Raw genomic sequence first — 14,940 nt, 5'->3', positions numbered from 1 at the left:
AGGCAGATCAATGTGAGTTCAGGCCAGCCTGCTCTACATATTAAGTTCTGGGCCAACCAGGGAACATCATGAGAAAGCTGTCTCAAAAAACCAGCATGAACACACATGATGGGGGAGAGTCTTCTGTTTTGTGTTAATTTCATTGGTTAAATAAAGAGACTGCCTTGGCCCTTTAATAGGACAGAAAATTAGGTAGGCGGAGTAGACTGAACAGAATGCTGGGAGAAAGAAGCCGAGTCAGTCAGTTGCCCTGATTCTCCCACTCCAGACAGCCACAGGTTAAGATCCTCCCTGGTAAGCCACCTCGTGGGCTACACAGATTATTAGAAATGGGTTAGATCAATATGTAAGAGCTAGCCAATAAGAGGCTGGAACTAATGGCCCAGGCAGTGTTCAAAAGAATACAGTTTCCGTATAATTATTTCAGGTATAAAGCTAGCCGTGTGGGCGGCCGGGTCCCAGGAACATAGCCCGCCGCTCCTATCACAACACTCCAACACTGCAAATGAGACTTTAAGTGATTGCCCAGGTAGCTGCTTGTCTCTGTCATTTCTTGCACCTTTTGGAAGTTGCTTGATGCACTTCCTGTTTACTCAAGTAATATTATTTCCCCTCTTAGGTCTTTGTGGTAGAAGACTAGATAGTCATAGTTACTTTCCTCTCATGACTTGGCCAAGTCATTTTTAATATAAGACATAGACTCCTAGGATAGGATAACTTTTGAAACATTTAGCATATTTTTTTTGCTTGATGTTGTTCATGTTGGTTGTAATTCTAATTTTTATATATGTTTTTGCATCTTCTTTTTCCTGGACAATACTTGATATTTTTATTGTACATAGTTTTATATTAGGCTTAGAATTCTCTTATTTAGACCAAAGGGGGAGGTGCTATGGGAACTCCTTTAGCCAATAGCCTTTAAGATACCAGCCCACTTTGGGCGTGGTCTCATGTACTATAAATGCAGATGAAAAGCATGCATGGGTCTCTTGGATGCTGGACTTGGTTCCAGTCACCAGCACACACAAAAGACTGAAGATCACTACTCTTTCTGTGAGTTTATCTCCAGATAAATAAACCTTTGTTATACTCCATTCTAGGCTATTGTGGAACTCTTTTGTATGCCAACAAGAATGCTCTAAAAAAATCATATATAAATTTATATAGAGAGACATATATATATGCACATATATATAAAAAATTAACGAGTGAATGTTTAAAATACACAATAATATTCACCCTTCAAGGGTGTCACTTTATACTGCTATTCATAGAACAAGAATCAAACAACCTTCCATTGTGCCAAGCCAATAAAATTTAGAACGTATTTCCTATAAATATTATTCAGACTATTTAAATAGTACAATGAAAAATATTTAGGCTGAAAATATAAGCCACTATAGCATTGTTATATATTGTCTACCTCATAAGATGGGGTTTTTTAATAGATTTCACTTTTAAAATGTTTTAAAAAATAATCAGTGTCTCTAACTGATTTTTTAGAGCAATCTCTTTTGCTTTTACTTTGCTTTTTAAAGTAAGCCTAGAGGCTTTCCCATTCATTAGATTTCAAGGATGAGTTTGCACAAGACCATGCTCGTGTCCTGGGAAGGAAACCCTGAAAGACTGTCATCTTGTTACTTTACTCTCTCACATAGTCTTTGCAAAGGGTAGCATTTCTCTTGTTTACCTTGCCCAGTGGTACTTTGAGAATGCTTGCTCTAATCCATACCTTCTGGTAAGTGGGCACTTAACTGATCATGTGATCTCCTTTCCACTTGGTTATGTAACCCAAGCCAATCCTTTATAAGCCTCATTCATGCCAATAAGAAAACAAGGAAACTACTCCAGAAAGTAAAAAACACTCATTCTGGAGAAAAATTTGGAATTAACAATTAACAATCTTCTACTCTCTTCCAGAGCCAGTTACAATTGCTAAAAGTGAGTCCTATGAGACTTTGTATGATTCTCACTTGAGCTAATCTGAGTTGGCTCCTATTGTTTGTAACCAAATAGACCCTGACTGTGGCAGGGAATATGATGACAGTGTTTAACCAGGAGTCAGAATAGGAGATGAATCTTGTCTTTTCTTGGTTATCCTTCTGCTACAGTATAATTCTTGAAATATTAAAAACCTAATTTTCATATAGATAGATAAGTAAGGGCATGTCAAAGTTTTATTCAATGCATTAATGAAGCAGCCACCAGAATGACAAAGCCAGTTCAAGAAGAATATGAGCAGATAGAGCTTACGTGGGCTGTGCAGGAAGAAAGAATGATGAAGTAAGATTACAGATGCAGATACAAAACCAGTTTATATCCAAGAGAGTATAAAACTGCAGTATTTGGAGATGTGTCCTTGCCTGAACAAAAAATTAAAATCATTACCATCTTATTAGTATTATAAAAGATCTGAGCCCAAATTAATGGCACAAACTATACTGCATTTCTCCAGAGAATGATTAGGGCCCTTGGCAAACATCTCTAGATCAGTGCTTTTCAAGCTATTGGAAACTACTGATTCCTGAACCCTTCCCCCTAAAATCCTGATTCAACTGGTCTTGGGCAGAGCTTGGGAGTTTATATTTACTAAGTTCCTGTCACCAAAGTTATCAAGTCAGTAATACAACCTTAGGTGACATTGAAAGATCAGGTAATAATCCCTTAACTATAATTTCAGTTTTGAATAATTTTTCTTAAATCTATATTCAAGTTCTCTAAGAGAGTGCTAAGTTCCCAGATGAACATACCAAAGTAAGGCTAAATATCACTTTATTCTTGACTAAAAAATTGAGTTTAAAACAGAGTGCAGAACTCAGGTGAACAAAGGACCCATCTCCTGTGCTAAACAGATCTCATTATGCTGCAGTCCATAGGAGATTGAACCAAATCAGACCCTTGAATCTTGGGAACAAACTTAATTTTTGAAAAGATGAAATAGGAAAGAGAACCTTAACCCAGACCAACCCCCCCTCCCATTTTTCTATGGTTGTAGCTTCAAGTTCACTAATATTTTCTTCTGCATTATCTAAACAACCATTATTCTTACTCAGTGTAAGTAATAATTGGCTTCTGTTGACATGATCTAATTTTAGATCTCAGGAGTACCAGTCTCTTTGGTATGCCCTTAGCATTTCAATGGTTCTGATCTCTACACATTAGCAGAAGGACTAAAAACCATCTATAAAATCAAAATAAAGTTTGTCTTTCAAAACTGTAAATTATGTGGCTTAAGTTCAATAAATGCTCCTGTGTAGAAATTGAAGTGAGGTAGAGGGGAGGAACCAATGTTCCACTTCCTGTTTGCATGACCCCTGTAGAAGAGTAACAACCCTGAGAACAGGATGGGTTGTTTTGTTTTTACTGTGGGCTACTTTGTGAACTGGGAATGAGAAAGAAAAAATAGAGGAGAAGCAGAAAAAGAAAGAGGAAAACCCTTCACTATCCATCTTCTTGCTCTTGAGCTGTGGGGTCAAGTAAACCTGGCCCCTACCCCTATGGCTACTTATCAAATTACTTCTCATTGTGAAGCTTCAAATCAATGCCCATAAACTATAGTTAATATTGCTGTCATTATAAGACTCCTGACCATCATGATAAATAACTGAGGTCAAGCTGGGCATCATATGTAAAGCAATTAGCATAGCATCTAATGTGGAGAAATCAGTGTTTAATACTTGTTCATTGTGATGACCATCATCCTAATCTTTGTTATTGCCATTACACAGACCACATTATCAAAGGCAAAAATCTAAATATCCAGCCAGCTTGGTCATTGTGAGTAATTTGAGGAGTTAGAATTATATATTATTGTTTATCTTCCAATTCTATCTAAAATAAATATTCCTTTATTTTTTTAATCTAGAAAAGAATAGGTGGGTTACTTTCAAAAGTTGATCCTTTGGGGATTTTTTTAGCTTTTAGTGATTAAAGATCTTTCTATTTCTTACCTCTATCTTCCCAAAGAAAGGACAGCTGTACAGTCTGAGCAGCGGGCTCCTAATAGCCCATTCTTTAATGACATTTTATGTAGTGGGTTTGCATTAAAAAAAAATACAACACTATGAGAAAAGGGGTCAAGACCATGATGGGGATACCCACAGAAACAGCTGACTTGAGAAAATGGGGGAGCTCACTGACCCCACACTGACAGCTAAAGAACTAGCATAAGACCAAACTAGGCCCTCAGTGGCGGACAGTTGTGTGGCTTGGGCAGTTTGTGGTGTTACTAGTAGTGAAACCAGTATTTATCTCTAGTGTTGATCTGGCTCTCTGGAACCCATTCCCTATGGAGAGATACCTTGCTCAGCCTAGATACAGGGGGGAGGACCTTGGTCCTGTCTCAAGTGATGTGCTAGATTTTGTTGACTTCCTATGGAAAGCCTCATCCTCTCTGAGGAGTGGATGAAGTTAAGGTAGGGAGAGGGTGGGAAGAATGGAAAGACAGGAGGGAGAGGGAACTGGGATTGGTATGTAAAACAAGATTGTTTTACAAATAAATAAATACATACATGCATACAGCACAATCGCTCCCACCCTGTTGCTTTCTAGAGCTGACCACAGATTCTCCAGATATCAGATTGGAAAAAAGCTTCCCACTGCCATGGTAACTACCAAATACAAAGCCAGCACAGGAGACTTCAACAAATGCCAGCACTGGGTAGATGAAGTAAGCAGCTAAGCCATAAACTTAAGAAGCCACCGACTGAGTAGTGTGGATGCCTGCTTACACTTCGCATGTGCTGACCACCTCACTCACTTCACCTTAATGCTGACCAGGATCCAAACCACAGCCATATCCATGAATCCAGCTAGGCCCTTAAACGTCCTCCCATGGCCCAGTTCCAGCCCTCCAGGACAGAAAGGGCTTATCACAGAGTTCTTTGTGACAAGATTAATGCCTAGACTCCCAGGGTAAAGCTCTCTTTCAGAACCCTGAAGGTCTGTCCTCTGTAGGGATCATACAGCTTTCTTGGGCTCCGACCCAAGAGATGGTGTAATCATTTTTTACCCAGCTTCCATGACTGTGTTTTGACCAGCCTTGTGCCTAGACCGCATATTATGTGCCCTTTTCCTAACCACAAGGTTTGGGGGAATAAACCAAACAGCTGTCCTTGCCAGAAGCTCATCCCCAGTTTCCTTCTTCAGGAGCAGGTGCAAGGCCCCCATCACTTTTGATCTCTTCTCGTTTGTCTAAAAGAATCCTTCTTCTCCGAGCCACACAAGATCTGTAACGTATCCTTCCTCTAGACCAGAGGTTTTCAGCCTCTGGGCCATGACCTATTTGAATGTCACCTAAGAGGTTCTCAGTCAGTGGGTATTGACCCCTTTGGGTGTTGAATGACCCTTTTACAGGAGTCACCTAAGACCATTGGGAAGCATAGATATTTACATTACAATTCATAACAGTAGCAACATTACAGTTATGAAGTAGCAATAAAGATAATATTATGATTGGGAGTCAGCACAATATGAGGGACTGTATTAAGGGCCACAGCATTAGGAAGGTTGAGAGCCGTGGCTCTAGGCCAACCCCATCAGATCTCTCTTCTCTATCTTCCAGCACAGCAGCTCCCTCCAGAAATTCTTGGGCCTCACAGAAATTCTTCTGGCTTCTTCCATGGCCTTTTGGATTTGTGTGTCAATATATTTCTTAGTGTTGAAAGAGAGATGATTAATGTGTGCTAATGATTTTCTGCCTTGCCTTCTACACTCCAGGCACAACTTCAGCAGTAATGGATTCAGTGCCTCACTTGTTTGCCTAAGGAATTGACTGTCTGGTTTATCTGAAGCCTCCCTTTGTCCTTAGCGCCAGTGCTCCTCTCTTCTTCTCTGACATTTAGTGTTCCTGCTACTTCATCTTTGGCCTCAGAACTACCCTCCATCCTGGAGTCAGAAAACATTGTTAATATGAAAAGAAAGGCCATTCTCTGTCTCTGGGATTCCTTACAAAGTTCTGTCAAGAACTAGCAATTTTACAGGTGTCTCTTGTAAAGATCATCATTCCCTTGGTGGGGTCCCCATACAATTTGTATGGCTCCTATTGTTGTATAGTCTGAGATTGTTTTTCCTCCTCAACAAAGAATGACACTTGGATCTCAGAAAACAGACCCCAATGTGTCTGAAGCCTCCACGTCCTAGTTGAACTGTGAAGCTCACCTGAATTCCCCTCCCCCCTTCCCCATGCACAGGTATACACATGCTGTTTTCACGTGACTAGGGCTAGCACTGGAGAGTGAAAATCTCAAACCTAGGCTTCCTCCAAGATCATGTCTTTCTGGTCATCAGTTGCTGTGTTGCGGGAGCCTAGAGCTGTTTCTTCGTCACCTTAAGGCTCTCAATGCATTTAGCTGAGCACACCAAATGATGATGATTCTCTGGCAGTAACATAAGAATTAACACAGATAACAGTATGTATTGTCCTGACTCTTGGGCCATTTTGAGTTCAAGTCCTTTCTAAGTGTCTGTGCTGGTTCTTGACATCCACGGAAGCCACTGGAGTAATAAAACCGCCAGTGAGCACCTCTCACCCTCAACTTGAGAGTGGGGGTAGGCACAAATATTTAAGGCACAGCCAAAGTTGGTATAGAGCCAGAGACCATCAGTGTTATTATAAGATTATCATCTGATTGGCAATTTAAATTTGGCAGTGTATTTGGTCTCATTAGCTGCAAATTAAGATGAGCAGTTTCTAAATTGCTTTTCTCTGGTAAACAATTTCAGTGCCACTAGGAAAATATATATTTTTTTTTTTTTGATGAAGATGTTTTGTTTGTGGATGAAGAGAAATCCCTAGGCAGGAACACTTAAATGAACCACATTCACATGACACTAAGCAGTAGTTGGGAAAAAATGGAGTCCCCTGATGTCCGACCCCACCTGCATAGCAGAATTAGTAGCCCATGACTTCTGCAGCTGGCCCATTGAAATGCTGACTCACATGGCTTCCTCCAGGCTACGTTCCACCTGACCCGCCTGGCGCAAAAGACATTTACTGAGCATGTATTCCATTCTTACCTCTGCGCTGGGCCCACATGACTAACCCAGTCTGTTAGCCATGATATCAGAGAAACCAGAGAGGTACACTAGATCAACACACAACACCAAACACCAAGAGAATGGGCCTATCATTGTTATGAAAGATGGGAGCATATCTCTGTAGATGACACTCACTTTGACCTAAGTCCTGCTGAAGTTAGCTGCCTAAGAGGGACATTCTGATGTCCCAGGAGAGGGTTAGGGTTATAGTAAGCTATGTTTTCTAAACTCATGTCGTGGCACATGGTACATCCAGTCATGGAAAACTGATGACCCTCTCACTACACTCAGTTTGAAAGATGCTGGGAAGAAGACATCTATCACGCAGAGACCGCGTTTGGAAAGGGAGGCTGAGATCGGTGCACTGGGATAGAGTCTTAGCATTTCCAGCTCCAGGGACACTGGCCGCGTCCTTTGCTGCATTCTGCTTGCTGTGAGGCAGATGTGTCTGCTGGTCAGAGCCTGCTAGTGTGTTTCACATGACTCAGACCTGGTTCCTTGGGAATTAACACAGCTGAATACACAGCGAGAATCCCTCTGAAAAGCCTTTGTTTCCTTAGCCAGTAAACATGTTTACTCCCCTCGCAATAGGTACAAAACAAACACAGGGAGCCAAAATTAAGCAACAACATACTATAAAACAAAACCACAGAAAAGGGACATGTTTCCCGTTTATAAATCCCCAAAATGCCACCAAGGTGAATAGACACAAGAAAAATACAGCATTCTGCTCTTGGGAAGAAAAAGAATACTCTGTTTACAGATAATTTTAAAAGTAAAATGTGTTAGAATATAGCTTTTGGATGAAATTGATCCATAAATTTTGTGATATAAATATATTTCATCAACCTGAGTTATGTCAAAACTTGTCCTCCTGTATAATAGGCCACTTAAAAAAATGGTCATTGTGGACCAATTTCTATCAACATTCCTGAAGTCTGTTTGCTGCATTTTCAGTTACAAAGCACTTGTATTCAAGACCTCACTTGGTCTTCATAGCAATCCTCCTACATAATCAAGGCAATCACTTTCGCTTGGGAAATGAGAATACGGAGGTCAGAGAAGTACTTGCCTTTGATCTGAGGTACAGCTGAGAAGGATCTGCTCAGGAACATCCAGGATGGTCTCTTACTCCAGGGGTTGCATGCCTTCCTCACGCCTCCTGGAAAAAAAGGGCCTACCTACTTTAAGCACCAGACATTCCGATGAGTTAAGATCTTCTCATTTATTTGATTATTCATTCATTTAATTAACACTCATTGATTGTTGCTAGGCATTGGAGACACAGTGGTGGTAACTTGAATGAAAATGGCCCTTCATATGGAGTGGGAGGGACTATTTGAAAGGATTAGGATGCCTGGTCCTGTTGGAGTAGGTGTGGCCTTCTTGGAGAAACTATGTCATTGGGGGTTGATTTTGAGGTTTTAGAAGCCCAAACCAGGATCAGAACCTCTCTCTCTCTCTCTTCCTGCTGCATGCAGATCCAGATGTAGAACTCTTAGCTCCTTCCCCAGCACTATGTCTACCTATGTGTGGTCATGCTCCCTGCCATGACATTAACGGACTAACCCTCTGAAAATGTCAGCCAGCCCCAATGTCCAGCTGTGGCTCTGTGTCTCCCATTACTCGGTTATCTCATTTAGATCACCTTCATATATATAAACATTTTAGGAAGTTCTACTCTGTTAGGTTTCCATAACAACCCTAAAATGGCTGTTAAAAATAGCATAATAACCTTAAGTTTAGCTGTCTCCCTCCATATTTCCTCCTGCATCCCATTCCTCCCTTTCCTTCCCCACTTTATTCTGTTCCAGTCACCTTCCCTTCCATCCATAATTATCTCCCCTATTTCCCTTTCTTAGGGAGATCTATCTGTCCCATCCCCATACCTTAATCTATACCGAACCTCTGAGGTTCTATAGATTTTAGCTTGTTTATCATTGATTTCTAATATCCACATATAAGCAAATATATAACACGTTTTCCTTTCTGGGTCTAGGATACCTAACTTGGGATCATTTTTTTTCTAGTTCAATCCATTTACCTGAACATCTTCTTTATCCGTTCCTCTAAACATCTAGGTTGTTTCAAATTAATGGCCATGATGAAGAGAACAGCCATGAATATGGCTGAGCAACTGTCTCTGTGATAGGATGAAGTGACCTTTGGGTACAGACCCAGGAGTGATACAGATGGATCCTGAGGTAGATAGATTCCCATCTTCCTGAGGAACTACTACACTGATTTATATAGTGACTGTGCAGGTTCACTGTCCCACCAGCAAAGGATGAGTGTTTTCTTTACATCCTCACTAACATGAGCTGTCATTTATTTTATTGAACTTGACCATTCCGATTAGTGTAAGGTAAAAAATTTCATTTGCATTTTCCTGATGACTATGGGTGTTAAAATTTTCTTAAAGTGTTTCTTTTGAGCCATCTGAGTTCCCTCTTATGAGAACTCTGTTTAGATCTATTGAGAACCCACATTTTAAAATCGGGTTGTTTTCTTAAAATCCAGTTTTTTGAGTTCTGCATATATTTTAGATATTAATCATCTATCGGATGTGTAGTAAAAATGTGGTTAAGAAAACAATCTTTACCTGTTCTGTAGGGTGTGGTTTTGTCTGAATGATGGTGTCTTTTGCTGTGTAGAAACTTTCCAGTTTCATGAGGTCCCATTTATTAACTGTTTATCTTAGTGCCTATGTTCACGGTGTTCTGTTCAGAAAGTCTTCTCCTGTGCTAATAAGTTCAAGACTATTCCCCCACTTTCTCTTTTATCAGGATCAATGTATCAGATCTTATGTTGAAACCTTTGATCCATTTGGAGTTGAGTTTTATGCAGGGTGGTAAGTATGGCTGTATTTGAATTCTTCTACATGTAGACATCCGGTTTGACCACCACCATTTGTTGAAGATGCTTTCTTTTTACCAGCAAGTATTTTGGGGTTCTTTATCAAAATTTAGGTGTTCATAGGTATGTGAGTTTGTCTGGGTTTTAAATTAGATTCCACTGACCACCATTTGTTTGTTTGTTTTTGACAATGTTTTTCTTTTATTACTGTAGCTCTATATTACAACTTGAAATTGAGAATGGTGATATATCCTGCAGCTCTTTTATTATTCAGGATGGTGTTTACTATCCTGGGTTTTTTGTCTTTCCATATAAAGCTGAAAATTGTACTTTCAAGATCTGTGAAGAACTGCGTTGGAATTTTGATGAGGATTGCATTGTATCTGTAGATTCCTTTTGGTAGAATGGCTATTTTTACTAAATTAATCCTACTGATCCATGACCATGGGGGATCTTTCCATCTTATGATAGCTTCTTCAATTTCTTTCTTCAATATCTTAAAATTCTTTTCATGCAAGTCTTTCACTCTCTTGGCTAGAGTTACCCCCAAGATATTTTATATTATTTGAGGCCATTGTCAAAGGTACTGTTTTCCTGATTCCTTTCTCAGTCTGGTCATCATTTGTGTATAGAAAGGAAACTAATTTTTTGAGTGAATCTTGTAACCAGCTATCTTGCTGAAAGTGTTTATTAGCTGGAGGAGTCTCCCAGTGGACTTTTAAGAATCATTTATATATACTATCATATCATCTGCAAATAGAAATATTTTTTTATTTCTTCTCTTCCAATTTGTATCCCCCGATCTCCTTCAGTTGTCTTATTTCTCTAGCTTAGATTTCAAGTACTATATTGAATACTATGGAGAGAACAGGTGACTTGTCTTGTTCCTGATTTTAGTGGAATTGCTTTGAGTTTCTCTCCATCTAAGTTGATGTTGGCTATGGGCTTACTTTAAACTACCTTTTTTATATTGATGTGTGTTCCTTGAATCCCTAATCTCTCTAGGACTTTTATCATGAAAGGGTATTGGATTCTGTCAAAGGTCTTTTTTGCATCTAATGAGATGATCATGCAGGTTTTGTCTTTGTTTGTTTGTATGGTGGATTATTTTTATCAGTTTATATATGTTTAATTATCCCTGCATCTCTGGGACAAAGCCTACTTGATCCCGGTGGGTGATCATTTTGACATGTTCTTGGATTTAGTTTGTAAACATTTTATTGAAAGATTTTGCTTATATGTTCATAAGGGAAATTATACTGTAATTCTCTTTCTTTGCTGGATTTTTATGTGGTATGGATAGCTGTAGCCTCATAAAATGAATTGCACAATGGTCCTTCTATTTCTATCTTGTGGAATAATTTGAAGAGTGTTGGTGTTAACTCTTCTTTAGAAGTCTGGTAGAATTCTGGAATACTGTGCTAAAACCATCTGGCCCTGCATTTTGTTGTTGTTGTTGTTTGTTGTTGTTATTTTGGGGTTTTATGTTTTTGTTATTTTAGTTTGGGTTTTTTTTATTGGTTTGTTGGTTAACTTTTAATTACTCCTTCTACTTTGCTAAAGGTATGACTTTTTTAAATGCTTATCTCATGTTGATTAACTTTGGTAAGTGGTACATATTAAGAAAATTATCCAGTTTTTTTTATTTCCCAATTTGGTGGAGTACAGATTTTTAAAATGTGTTCTTATGACACTCTGAATTTCCTGTTACTATTGCAACATCTTCTCCTTCATTTCTAATTTCATTAATTTGGATATTCTTTCTCTGCCTTTTAGTTATTTTGCACAGTTTGTCAATTAATTACTTGGAGAGTTTGTTATTGATTTTCTCAAACAACCCACTCTCATTAGCTTCTTTGTATGGTTTTTGTTTGTTTGTTTGTATATTATTGATTTAAGCCCTACATTTGATTGTTTCTTGCCTTGACTTCTTTGAGGTGTGAGTCCTTCTGTTTGTTCTAGAGCTTTTAGATGTGCAGTTAAGTTGCTAGTATGGCATCGCTCCACGACTGCCATGCAGGCACTCAGTGGTATGAACTTGACTCTTGAACCTGCTGCCACTGTGCCACATAAGTCTGCGCATGTTGTCTATTTATCTTCATTCAATTCTAGAAAGTTTTCTAGAAATGTCTTTCTAAACCCATTTTTCATTCAATAGTGAGTTGTCAGTTTCCATGAGTTTGTAACCTTTCTGTAGATGTTGCTATCCAGCTTTATTTATTGATTGATTATGTATACAGTATTCTGTCATGTATTTCTGTATACTAGAAGACAGCACCAAATCTCTTTATAGATAGTTGTCAGCCACCATGTGATTTCTGGGAATTGAGCTCAGGACCTCTGGAAGAGCAGGCGGTATGCTTAACCTCTTAGTCATCTCTCCAGCCCCTAGAATACTAATTTCAGATAAATTAATTAATCCAGTATTAATAACTCTTCTCATTGTTCTGGAAAAATACCTGAACTCTCCTTACGCCCTAGAAAAGTTTTAGGTAAAAATGGTTTGTTCTGGCTCACAGTTTAAGGGCAAAATCAGGCCATAATGGTGGCACGGGCGCGGCTGTGGGGATGGCTATGGCTGCAGCAGGGTGAGGCGGCTGCAGCAGGGTGAGGCGGCTGCAGCAGGGTGAGGCGGCGGCAGCAGGGTGAGGCGGCTGCAGCAGGGTGAGGCGGCGGCAGCAGGGTGAGGCGGCGGCAGCAGGGTGAGGCGGCTGCAGCAGGGTGAGGCGGCTGCAGCAGGGTGAGGCGGCTGCAGCAGGGTGAGGCGGCTGCAGCAGGGTGAGGCGGCTGCAGCAGGGTGAGGCGGCTGCAGCAGGGTGAGGCGGCTGCAGCAGGGTGAGGCGGCTGCAGCAGGGTGAGGCGGCTGCAGCAGGGTGAGGCGGCTGCAGCAGGGTGAGGCGGCTGCAGCAGGGTGAGGCGGCTGGTTTTATCGCATTTCTCTGGCTTGCAGGCTAGTAGCCTAGATACTATAGGATGGTAGACTCAAGGTAGGGTCTTCCAAACGCCTTAAATCTCTCTGGATGCACCATTGTACACGTGCCCAGTGGTGGGTTTCCTAGATAGTTTAAATCCAGTTAACGTTGGAAAATAATCATCCTGTTAACTTATAGGAAAGCAAAATGAAGGTTCTTTTCAGTTATACTTAGACAAGAGCACCTCTCCAAATGAATTTTGTAGTGTATATATATTGAGCCAGTACTTTGTCTCCTGCAGTTCTAGAAGGTCTATAATTTATTTAAAGGTGGGAATGAGTGGCAATGTTTTTGACAGATCTGTTCCTAAGTAAAAGGATTATAATATCAAAAATGGTAAGCAAAAAGCCAGGAAGACTTTTCATTAGACATAATTACATTAGTACCATGTTTTTCATACACCACTTATCTTAGAGCTGAGCATATTAAAAGCATTTGCTGTCCCTGGAGTGGATTATACTTTGATTGTGAAGATGGCCAAGGGGTTTTATAGCCCTTTACTCACACTGTGTCATGTTTAAATGGTGTTCAGATACTGTGCACATTGATTTCAGCTTTCTCCTCAAACACTAGAAACGACAATTATGCAAACAATCCCAGCACTCAGAGCTGAGCTGATACTACTTGCATGAAGCTTGAGGTGGTAAATACAAGGAATGCCAGGAGGCGAAGGCCAGGCCCTGCAGGGAGTTTCCAGGTCATAACTCTAGCAAGCCAATTATAGATCCATGGTGAAATTTACTCGAATCCACCACCCATGAGGAAATCCATTATGAACACTGATCATAGGGGCAGAAATTACAACTCTTTTCTGGTACAAAGATAGATAACAAAAAAGCAAACAATCAAGAAACCCAGACAAAAGCCTCACATGTGCCTTAATATTTTCCTTCTGTTTTGCTGATGTGTTAAAACAGAGTCAAGAGCCCTTGGCCCATACTGCAAAAAAAAAAATGTCACAATTTGCATCCACTGTCTATTCCAGGGCTGTGTTTGGTTATCAGACAGCACAGTTACACCAAGTACTGCTTAGGCTACCTCAGAGACACAGTGGAAGCCCTTTTAGCATTGTGAAGTCATGCTGTTTCAATTTAGTTCTGAAGTCATTAATGTTCTTCTTGTCTGGTTTTATATAAACAGTTGCTAGTTCATTTTTTGTCTAAAAATACCAGCTTTCCTCCTTACTTCCATAAGCAACATGTTCTTGCAGATCTAAATACACCCTTACTATGTATTGTCATCAAAGTTCAAACTACAACAGTTTTCAAACATTCTAAAATCTTCGTTTTTTTCCCACCCCCAAAAAGTACCCAGAAATTCAGCAAAGCAAAAATTAAAACACAGTTAAAATTTACAGTTAGAGTTAAGCCTCCCTGAGGTCTGCTGAATGATGTCTATATCTTAACCCCTTATAACCTTGACTATGTTACTGTGTGGCTAAGAGGGGAGGGGCTTTGTAGGTGAGATTAAAGGAACAATCAGGGAGTGGAGAGAATACCCACACTACCCAAGTAGGGTCAATTTGTATTCGCGAATGTTCTCATAGGGGAAATGTGTGTGAGACTGCAGCACCAGCAGGAAATGTTGGCATCGCAGACTGGAGGGAGGGGCTGCCGACCTCCCTCTCACCAGGACTCTTTTCATCTGATTTTATACAAACATCAAACTAATTCTTTCTTTTTCTGAGGTGCAGGCCTTTTTCATCTTTGTTATATACCATATCCCATCAATTTTAACATCTGAAATACAGAAGCCAAGGAATGCAACTTAGCCACAGAATGATAAAAGTTTCCCCCTCAGACTTCAACCCATAGACAACAGCTCCACACTTCTGATTTGTGAAAATGTACAACAAAATACAATTATGTTGAGTTGAATTGTTAAATTTGCAATGATTTGATACAACATCAACAGGAAACTAATAGAATCACACTCTTTAAAAACAAAAAAAGCTGATTTGTTTGAAAGTTTAAAAGTTCTCTTGAAAAAAACCTGGTTAAGAAAGCAATATATTTATGGAGTATTTGTGAAGAAGAAAGAGCACCTACATACTGGTATCTGTTATGGTTAGAAT

This window comes from Microtus pennsylvanicus, chromosome 2, assembly GCF_037038515.1.
Source record: "Microtus pennsylvanicus isolate mMicPen1 chromosome 2, mMicPen1.hap1, whole genome shotgun sequence".
NCBI classification, from domain to species: domain Eukaryota; kingdom Metazoa; phylum Chordata; class Mammalia; order Rodentia; family Cricetidae; genus Microtus; species Microtus pennsylvanicus.
Note: the sequence above shows the minus strand (reverse complement) of the source record.